The sequence below is a fragment of the Sinocyclocheilus anshuiensis genome, unplaced genomic scaffold (assembly GCF_001515605.1).
Source record: "Sinocyclocheilus anshuiensis isolate Anshui unplaced genomic scaffold, SAMN03320099.WGS_v1.1 scaffold2186, whole genome shotgun sequence".
Taxonomy (NCBI): Eukaryota; Metazoa; Chordata; class Actinopteri; order Cypriniformes; family Cyprinidae; genus Sinocyclocheilus; species Sinocyclocheilus anshuiensis.
In genome coordinates this window covers 676,987-687,100 of record NW_015557072.1, presented here as the reverse complement: position 1 = coordinate 687,100, position 10,114 = coordinate 676,987, and positions in this window count along the sequence as shown.

The following is a 10,114-nucleotide window of genomic DNA, read 5'->3' as shown; positions in this document are numbered from 1 at the left end:
CACACACACACACACACACACACACACACACACATGTAGCATGCTGTTGCACACACTCTCAGCAGCAGATAATTGCTGACAGAACTACATTAACACATTTATAAAGTTTCAAGTTGTTTTTGTGCTGAACTGATGAGGTGAGACATCCACTTGAACTGATACTAATACACAATTACACACACACACACACACACACACACACACACACACATAATTTGTGTGTTCTCATGTTGCACTGAGTTTGTGCTTCAATTTGTCTACATTCTATATCCCATTATTATATTGCGTCTCTGCTGATTTCTGTCTAAATTCTGCTCTGCAGACACAAGTGAGACAGTGTTTACTAGTCAAACTTTATTTCACCATAAACAAACATCCAACACTTAGCATTAAACTTTGGTTTGTAGCTCATCCTGTAACATTTTTTCTCAAATGATTTTATTATTAACCATTAAGGAACGCCTGATAAACCAGAGAGCAACCTGACAACAACATTTGCATAGCAAAAAATAAAAATCAGAGGAATTACTTGGATTCATGTTTACATGACATTGTCAAATCCGCAGCACCAAATGTTCAATTTCAACACGATTCAAAGGCCTCATTCTCATGGTTAACCACTAAAGAACCATCAGCCCCAATCTTTACACATTTAAACCTCCATCAGCCTTGATTTTTAACCAGTAATCTATTATCTGTTCTTATATTTAACCACTAAACAACCATCAGGCCTAATCTTTAACCCTTAAATGACCATCAGCCTTGATTTTTAACCAGTAAACTATGATCTGTTCTTATAGTTAGCCACTAAACAACTATCAATGATAAACTACAGTCACTGTTGATCCCATCAACCTTGATCTTTAACCCTTGAATCACAATAATATTTGGTTTTTAACCCATGATACAACTACCACAGAATGAGCATGCAACTTCATTAATGTTGTCATCTTGCACTAATTGCTTGTAGCAGCTTTTATGTCAAATATTACCAGTATGAAACCAAAGCATGCCACATTTACCCGTCATGCCACTGTAAAACCTGATACCCATGATGCAGTTCAGCCTCTAATGGAAGGATCCTTCATTTGGGATCCAAACAAAAGTGTTTAAGGACAAGCACTGGTTTCCTCTCTGTCGATCTGGCCTCATTTTTCTTCATATGGAGTTTAATGTACGTGACAGGAGAGTCTGTGATAGAGACGCAGCACACGCCGATATCGAACTTTCATTGCGCCACTCTAGGGACGAGACATTCAGACAAACAACACGGCTAACCAAGAAGGACAGCCGCTTCTTTACAGATAACCTTCACGCACACACACCTTGTGTGCGTGCGTGCGTGTGTTTGTGTGAGAGAGAGAGAGTGTGTGTGCGTGTGTGTGAGAGAGAGAGTGTGTGTGTGTGTACAGGTAGTTTATTGTTGAACATGATAAAGGTTGTTTTATCGGTTTGACCTGCACTGGTCTTTACTCGCTCTCACTGACTGTTGAATAAATAAAACCGAGGAATCTTAAAGCACATGAGCCCACCTTCAACAGCGACAGTCACTGCACCAAAGACAAGAGCTGAAAGATGAGAAATAATAGGCTAAAAGTTTATCTGGATTCACTAGGTATTTGTTTTTGGGTAAAATGTTAATATTTGTTTTATTCTATAAAGGTCTGATAACATTCCTTTCAAATTTCAAATAAAAATATTTGGCTTTTGATTTTTTTTTGCTGAATATTGCGGAACTAAGACAAAAATGCAAGCTGACGCAAATCAATTTTGCATTCACAAAAATCGTGAAATCTGGAGGAACTGACTCTTTCATACTGTATGTATAAATGTGAAATTGATGCTGTATATTTAGTCTGTAGAATGATATAATTACCAGAACAAGAAAAAGCATGCTGTTGTTTGTTGCTGATCAGGAAACTCTCTTTGGCCTGTGAAGTCTTCACCTCGTCTCCGAGCTTCACCTTCTGCTTGTGAGTAAACTAAATACACATGGGCATGATTTCAGTGTGTTTGCTTTCTAAGTGTCAGGTTTCTCCCGGCAGCGCCGCGCTTAAACTATGACTAATATTAATTCTGTTCTCTTTTGAGTGATTCCTACTGAGACCAGACAACGAGTTAAAACAAACAACCACCAAAATTATCCATGTTTAGTTAAAATATTCTATTTGTCTTATTTTGTTAGTTTTTTTTTTCTTTCTGACATTGATCAAAGGTTAAATTCATTTTAGATTTATTAAAGTGCAATACATGACATGCTTTTGAAAGACTTGATTCTCGTTTATTGTTTCTCCTCATTATAATTTTTTTTTTATTTTTCCAATCTTTTTATAAATACAGAGACCTTGTTTGTGTAAAGACACTTGACTCTTTTATTTCGATATTTGCCATTAAATCTGTGTAAATTGGGTTGAGTCAGGAGAGTTTGGCTTTTACTGGAGACACACTTTAAATCCATTATTTCAAACTATTCTGTGTTGTGTCTAGTTTGTTGCTATATCATATTGACTGTGTGAAATATATTAAATTAGCATTGCCTGCTCTTAATTTGATTGTCAGTGCAAACACACTTACCGAATTAGAGTGAACTGTTGAACTGATCATTTTATTTATTCAGTTTTTATCAACTTAAAAACAATAAATAAATAAATAAAATCAGAAGTGCAGAACTGTCCTGAGTTACAAATGACAGGAGGAGGATTTTACTGAATTAGCACTCAAAGAAATTCAACAACAACAACATTTCATTCGTTTCGTAACAAGATATACATATTTATGTCAATAATTTTGACTAATTATGCCGATTTATTGCCTAATGTGTAATGAGTTTAAAACACTACTGAACTTAGTTGAGAATAATTTTAGCAAACAGTGCTGCGTTCACCATTAAATCTTCTTACATTTCTTGCAGAAACCCAGCCATTTCCTCATATCCATGCACTGTGTTACTCTGATATTGATTCAGTCAACAGGCCTTTTATGGCCATATCTTTAATTATGAAGTGAATTTGTAAGTCTGTTGTACTATAGATATAGAACTTTAGGATTCACAAAACATTCTTAAGAATCAAATTCTTGCTATTTTCTGCTTATTCTCTTTTCTAAAAAAGAGGTATTCCCAAAAACACTTCTTAAGAATGTTTCTATGTTCCATCCATTTCTGCTTCCTCTTTACTTTAACAAATCAAACGCATTTGAAATGTAGGTATTTAACAGATTAATCTCTGAATGATGCACACCACTGCTTGATATGGTTTGTACTCATATACGTTTGGCAGGCACCGTTATCACAAGCATCTTCCATTGCACTCAAGTTGCACATTAAGTTCATGCATTCTCTGGGAATTAGGGCTGAAACGATTAGTCGACATCATCAACAGCATCAACAATAAAAAAGTGTCGACTAATGTTTTTGTTGTCAAGTAGTGGTTTGATCTCATATGAGCTCATGTAAGAGCCTGCAATAATGCGGTTTGACCAGTGTGGCGCTTTCCTCTTGATAACGAAATAAACACAACAGAAACTGACAGCAGTGAGAAAGCAGCAGTTAAGAAAGCATCTGATTACAGCGATGTGGATGTTTGTTTGGTACTCCAGTGAAGTACAGTCACGTTTATTTCTGTAGTACTTTATGCAATAGATAGCCTCAAATCAAGCAGCTTTACAGCATTAAACATGAAAAACCAGAGTCAGTGCCGCTTTCAGTTAGAATTACAGCTTGATTTTCTGTTATAAAGCAGCTCTCCTGAGTGGAGCTAGCTAATGATAAAATCTTTTTATTAGTGAGGAAAAATATTTCATTAAAGTGATAGTTTGGTTTGCAGAGATCAAAGCTTGATCTAGCTCAGGACTGTTTTAATTGTCATAACCCTATAAGGTATTTTAAGAGAGATTATGTTGTGAAGGTTGTGCTTGAATAAAATAGTTTATAACTAAACTAAAACGTCTTATCACTTACCTTTATTTTGTTTCTTATCCATACGACTTACAAAAAGAGATGTTAGGCAGAATGACGAGTCATTTAGTTACTTTTTCATATAGCTAATTAATGAGAGAATGAAAGAGTTTCTCTATCTGTCATCTCATTTTGTGTGCCAAATATATTTATTTATATAAATTAATTGTATAATAATTGTAATTGCATATGAGTTTCAAAAGCTGAAGTGAGTATCTTTGTTTATTTGTTAGAATATGTATAACTCAATATTTTAACTATTATTGTAAAAGCTGAATAATCAATCAAAATCTACTGATTAACCAGTAAAATAATCAACTATTAGTTGATTAATTGTTCTAATAATCGTTAGATTAATCGATTATCAAAACAATAATTTGTTGCAGCCCTGCTGGGAATCAAAGCCTTGCATTATCAGCACCGTGACACACGTTTGTCGCTGGATCTCACTTTACAAATTTATCATCCAAAAAATGTGCCCTGTCTACCTGCACTAATGAAAAATACTCCAACTACGAGCCGAAGGTCTGTGCGGTTTTCCATCACAAATGCAATGATGCTGAGGATGTGTTTGTCTCAGACTCACACATAACACTTCAGTTTGATTTCTGTTAATTTCTTTCTGTCTGTGAATGTCGGTCGCATCGTTAGAGTAAAGCTTCTCGTCCCTTAACATATAAAATACTAATACAGAGTTCTGGCATGAAACTCTAGATGGCGCAGTCTGATAGGTCTAACTCAATCTGACCTAATGACATCATTATCACATGGCACAGCTGATTGGTTCTCTCCTGTATCGGTAGCCAATGAGCTCGCTGCTCAACATTCAAATATATGACTAGTGTTTGCCGTAGCAGTTGCAGCTTGCTTCAGAAACCCTCCACCTTCCCCAGCTCCACCTGTATAGATCTGCTACGAGGTGATTCATGTATGCTATATGGGGGTTATTCATGTATGTTATATTTGCAGCAGCAGTATTTCTTACATGCTCACAGCAGCATGTTGTGGATGTATTGGCAGTAGCAAGTCTTGCCAAGCCCAGATACATTAACATCGTCATGTACATTACCATGCCAATCCCTCCGAGAGTTGTCATGACAGAAATACCGGTACAGTCCGCTCTAACTAGCAAGTCAATTCTTGGAGTCAAAACAGAATAAAATGATGAAATACTCAGCCGTGAAGCTCTGACGGTGGGGTTTATTGAAGGTTACATGTTAAAACTCAGCATTAGCAGGAGACATGATTGGAGGATAGCAGGAGTGCATTGATGATGAAGCTCAAAGTCTGTCAGATAAAGTACAGATGTGCTTTGAATTTTGACGGCAGTAAAAAATAATTATACACACACATGCACACAGGCTTCTGAAGGTCACTGGGATCTGTTCATATTACACACCAGAAAATAATTAAAATATTCATAATATAATTAGAATAATTTGAAGACAAAGATTCCCCAGAGATTCAGAGTTCAGTTTTTCAAAATGTAACAAAACTACATTTCAAGTGCTCTGGTTATTAATATTTAACATACTCTCCCATACAGAAAACAAACAAACAAGCATACACACATACATACATACTAGTTAATTTAATGCTAGTTAATTTAATTTATTAAATTAAATTAAATTAAAATTAAAATAGCCAAATGGTCAAAAATATATTTTCTAATACCAATAATCATATCTTAAATATTTTTTAAAGCATTTAAACATTTTTGCCCTCCATATATTTCAATGCAAGAAAGTACATTAATATATGTTACATTCAAAGAAAATAATCAGCAATCCAAAAAAAGTGCAATATTACAATGTATATAAAAATTACAGATTACGAAATTATTATAAATGTTGTTTTGATCTCTAGTAGACTTTTCCATCCACAATTGCATTTATCACCTGTAAGACTGGAAATGTATTTTCTTGCCCCTGAAATACTTTAAAATATATTTTAGTATATGAAGCTGAAACTTCAAATATTTCCAGTTTCATCATTGAGCTTAACTGTGTACACCCTATATTTACAATATATTTTGACCAGAAGAAAAACGAGTATTTTTTGCCGTATGGGTTAATCTCAGACTGCGTCTCATGTCTGGTGTGTTCCAGTGCACTGAAATCTCAGGCTAGTGTTTGACCTCTGGCTCTGAGCGAGGAAACGCTCGACAGCCGTCTTGATTTACATCAGCGGACCTCCAGCCAATCTGCAGCGCATTGCTGAATCAATATGGCTGTTGACGAATGCCTCTCTTGACAAACGAGGCAGAAATCGACTGGAAACGTTTGCTAGTCTCCTGCTTCAGAATCCACTTGTGCTCCAGCAGAGCCAGATGTTTCCGTCCGAAACAACCTCATCTTCAGTCTGACGCTGCAGATTCAAGACGTCTGCACGGTGAAAATCACTGGTGTCGTAAATAAAGCAGTGACACTATTTCAGTCTTTCTATTCAAAATGTAAGGATTAATTCATTGCATTACTTGACATTTATTTGTAGTAATTTGTGAAATTCACGAGCACTTACTGAGTGAAAATGGCTTCTTAGCAGTTTTTAAGTAAATTCCACACACAAATTGGGGCAAATTTCACAAATAATTACAAATATATAGAAATTAACATATTAAATTGTTTCTGCAGATATTAAAATGTCTTAATTCACATTTTCATAAATTATGCCTTAGAAGTTCCTAAATCAGAAAGTCTCAAGTTCATAAAGTCATGGCAATAAATGTTGCATTGCCTTTGAAAAAAAAAATTAAAATCTTCAAAAAGTTTTTGTTTTCCAGCACAAATATCTAAACATCCTTAAATCAAGACATATTTACTTGCAAAATGAAGATGTGAAGTGAAACACAAACAAATATCTGCTGATGGGGAATGCAAACTTGTTTCCCTTTGAATTACGTTGATTTTTCTGACCTCATTGACAGATCATTTGTACTTGTTTCAATCATAAACTTATCTTCAGTCATTTTGCTTGTCCAGTAAATGTATGTTGATTTAAAAATCTTTAGACAGTTTTATTTTATTTTATTTTATTTTTTATTGTTATTTTGGTTAATTAAAAAGTAAATATTTTTTTCTAAGTAAATAAATAAACAAATAAATAAATACATACATAAATAACTAAATAACAGTCATTGTTGTATTGTGTTCCATTCAATTTATTCCTTACATGTTTTTTTTTTTATTTGGTCTTAAAAGGTCTTAAAAAGTCTTAAAATTTCCTGTATGACTTGCTAAAATTGTTCATACAATTATGAATTATCAATTATTCCAACTTCAATTATTTTCTACGGTGATTTGTGCCACACAATCGCCGTTGATGCATTTGAACTGATTGCGTAACAAGGGTTAAGTACTTTCAGAAAATTAAATAAGATCGGATTAATGAAATCAGTGTGTGCAGTGTGAAACAGACCTGGACTGCGTTTCCCAAAAGCATCGTAAGCCAAAGTTGATCGTAGCTCCATCGGTCTACGACGCACTTACGAAACTGAAACACAATCCTGTGAACTGACTGTGAGCGTCAGACTCTTGACTCGTGTTTATATGACAGAGCGAATGAGCGATGATATCCAGACAGAGAGAACGCTGGGAAACCAGCCTGATTCCTGCAGGATTCTCTCTCTGCCTTCCGACCTGGAACTAATTGGTGTGAGATGAGGTTTGTGTAGGTATTATAACCGCCAGCGCAGAGACAGAGACAGTCTGACAGTCAACCTGAAGAAAACCAGAATTATGATCTTTCAGAAAAGATCCAGATCCCAGGGAACACAACACACATTTACATTAGGCACTAAGCAGATAACACACACAGCACACTACAACTACCTGGGTTTGAAAATCACATCCACGGGAAACTTTAATCATGCTGTGAATGAACTGAGAGATAAAGCACGCAGGGCGTTCTACGCCATAAAACGGCAATGTCCTATAGAAAGCCCCATTAGAATTTGGCTGAAAATATTAGAATCAGTAATTGAGCCCATTGCCCTCTATGGCAGTGAGGTGTGGGGTCCACTGACAAATCCAAATCAAGATTTCACCAAATGGAAAAAACATCCGATTGAGACCCTGCATGCAGAACTCTGTAAAAATATATTACACGTGCACCGGCACACAACAAATAACGCGTGCATGGCAGAATTAGGCAAATATCCTCTAATCTGATGTTTCCAGCACATGTAGATTATATTATGCCATATTACTCTATTATATTACTTAGATGTATACATTGTTTCTGTAAATCTGTCTAATTCCTTATCTTATTTTTTTTTATTTCTAGTTTATATACTTACATACATTAGTCATTCATTTTGCACTACATGCTTAATACTTTTTATATATTATTATTATTATTATTTTCTTTCTGTTAATACATATTAATACATACTATTTGTAAGCAGCCCATCTGCAATTGCTTTGGCAATACAAATGTATAGTTTGTATCTATCTATCTATCTATCTATCTGTAGCTGGAGGGATATGGCCAGAAAAATAATGTTCATCGAGATACTCGCGACTTCACTTTCTTCACCCGCTTCACGGCAAGTAAAGCCTCGCCGTGGCGCGATCCATAATTTCCAAAAGCTCATCATATGCAGGGCAGGAGGATTGGGAAGGCTCAGCCTCAGCTTCTTTGCTCTCTTCATCCATTTCCTGCTCTTCCTGGGCTGGACCCAGCAGAGCACTGGCCCCTGGATCAGATGATGTTAAAGAGAGAACATCATCCTCTGGCAGCCGTTTCTCGCGAGAGGGAAAGCCCCTCTTTAAACTCATCGGCCAGGTCCACCTGAGATCCCCACGAGCTCATTCTCCTCCGTGCCTCAGCAGCAGCGGGTCCTGAACCGCGGGGAGCAGATGGCTGCCCCTCTTTACTTGAAAAGAGAGACAAACGAGAACGGAGTTTTTTCATTGGAAAAAACTAGCAATGCACGCAGATTGCCCCCTCGAGGACATCGCGTGCGTGCTCTTCGCCCAAACAAACAACACATAGATCGTGTGTGTCATCTGGTGTCAAATAGCGATGACACGGATGCACACACCTTCTAAATGCTCTGCTAGTGCTCGCCATAATAAATAGAGATAGCTCTTACTTTTTCCTTGGAAATGCACGCTTCAAACAGAACAGTCAATGAAGACGAAGAAGAGAATGATGTGTGCTCCCGGCGCCTATTTATACGAGAGTCGCACCGGTAGTGACGTCATGGCTGTCGCCGGCCAACGAGTTGGTGTTTTTTCAATGTATGCTTCAGACACGGGTCACGACGAGGCGTTCCCCATAGCGGCCCCTAGAGGACGCAGTTCGAAGTTCCCATGAAAGGGAACTTGTTTCGTTGTTGTTTTCAGTGTCTTCAAACACTAGGATTTGTCTGCCTTTACAGATGCCTCTTTTCTTGGTGAAGGGAAAATGCTGACAGAAAGCAGTGTGCCATAAGAGGCTGTGTTCAGAGTAGAAGAGCAGGTTAGTCAGGACACTGTGGTCTTGGTCAGCAAACAGTGTTTCGGGTGTTTGCTTCATCTGCTTCTGTCTGAGGAGCTGCCTGGATTTCTCGGAACTCTTCTGAGGGTAGATGAAGGGGCGGGGCCAGGATGCTGCACTGGTCATGCTTGATTTAGAATGTAAACAATCAACTGAATTAACTGCCAGTGTTTTGTTTATTTTCTCTTGGTCAGGATACAGAGTTATTAAAAATGAAAAATAAGTCAAAATGTAGGAAAAAATAACTTAAAATAAATAAATAAAAAATAGTCCAGTTGTTTCTAAAATGTCTCTTTGTGTTGTTCCTCGAAGTAAAAGCTCACAGAGAGCTATGAAATAGCAGTCTTATTTGAAATGTCTTTACCTTTCTTCTTCTGTAAGGTTTTTCTCTTAGTTGTTGTTTTTGTTGTTTGATGTTATCTTTTCCAACATGAAAATCTTCTTCTGAAGACAGTTATCCTGTGATTAGCTGTGATTTGCTTCTCTTGAACTTCCCTCAGATTCAAGTGTGGTAAAAAAAAAAAAAAAAACTGTCAAATTCAACAAAAGATTTGTCTAGATGTTGTTTTGTGTTGAATCTACTACTTTTTTGAAGATATTTTAAAATTATTATCTCAATTTTTCTTAGTTTTTCAGGAGCTCAGCTCATGTCTGACCTTACTGTAGAACTCTCTCTCT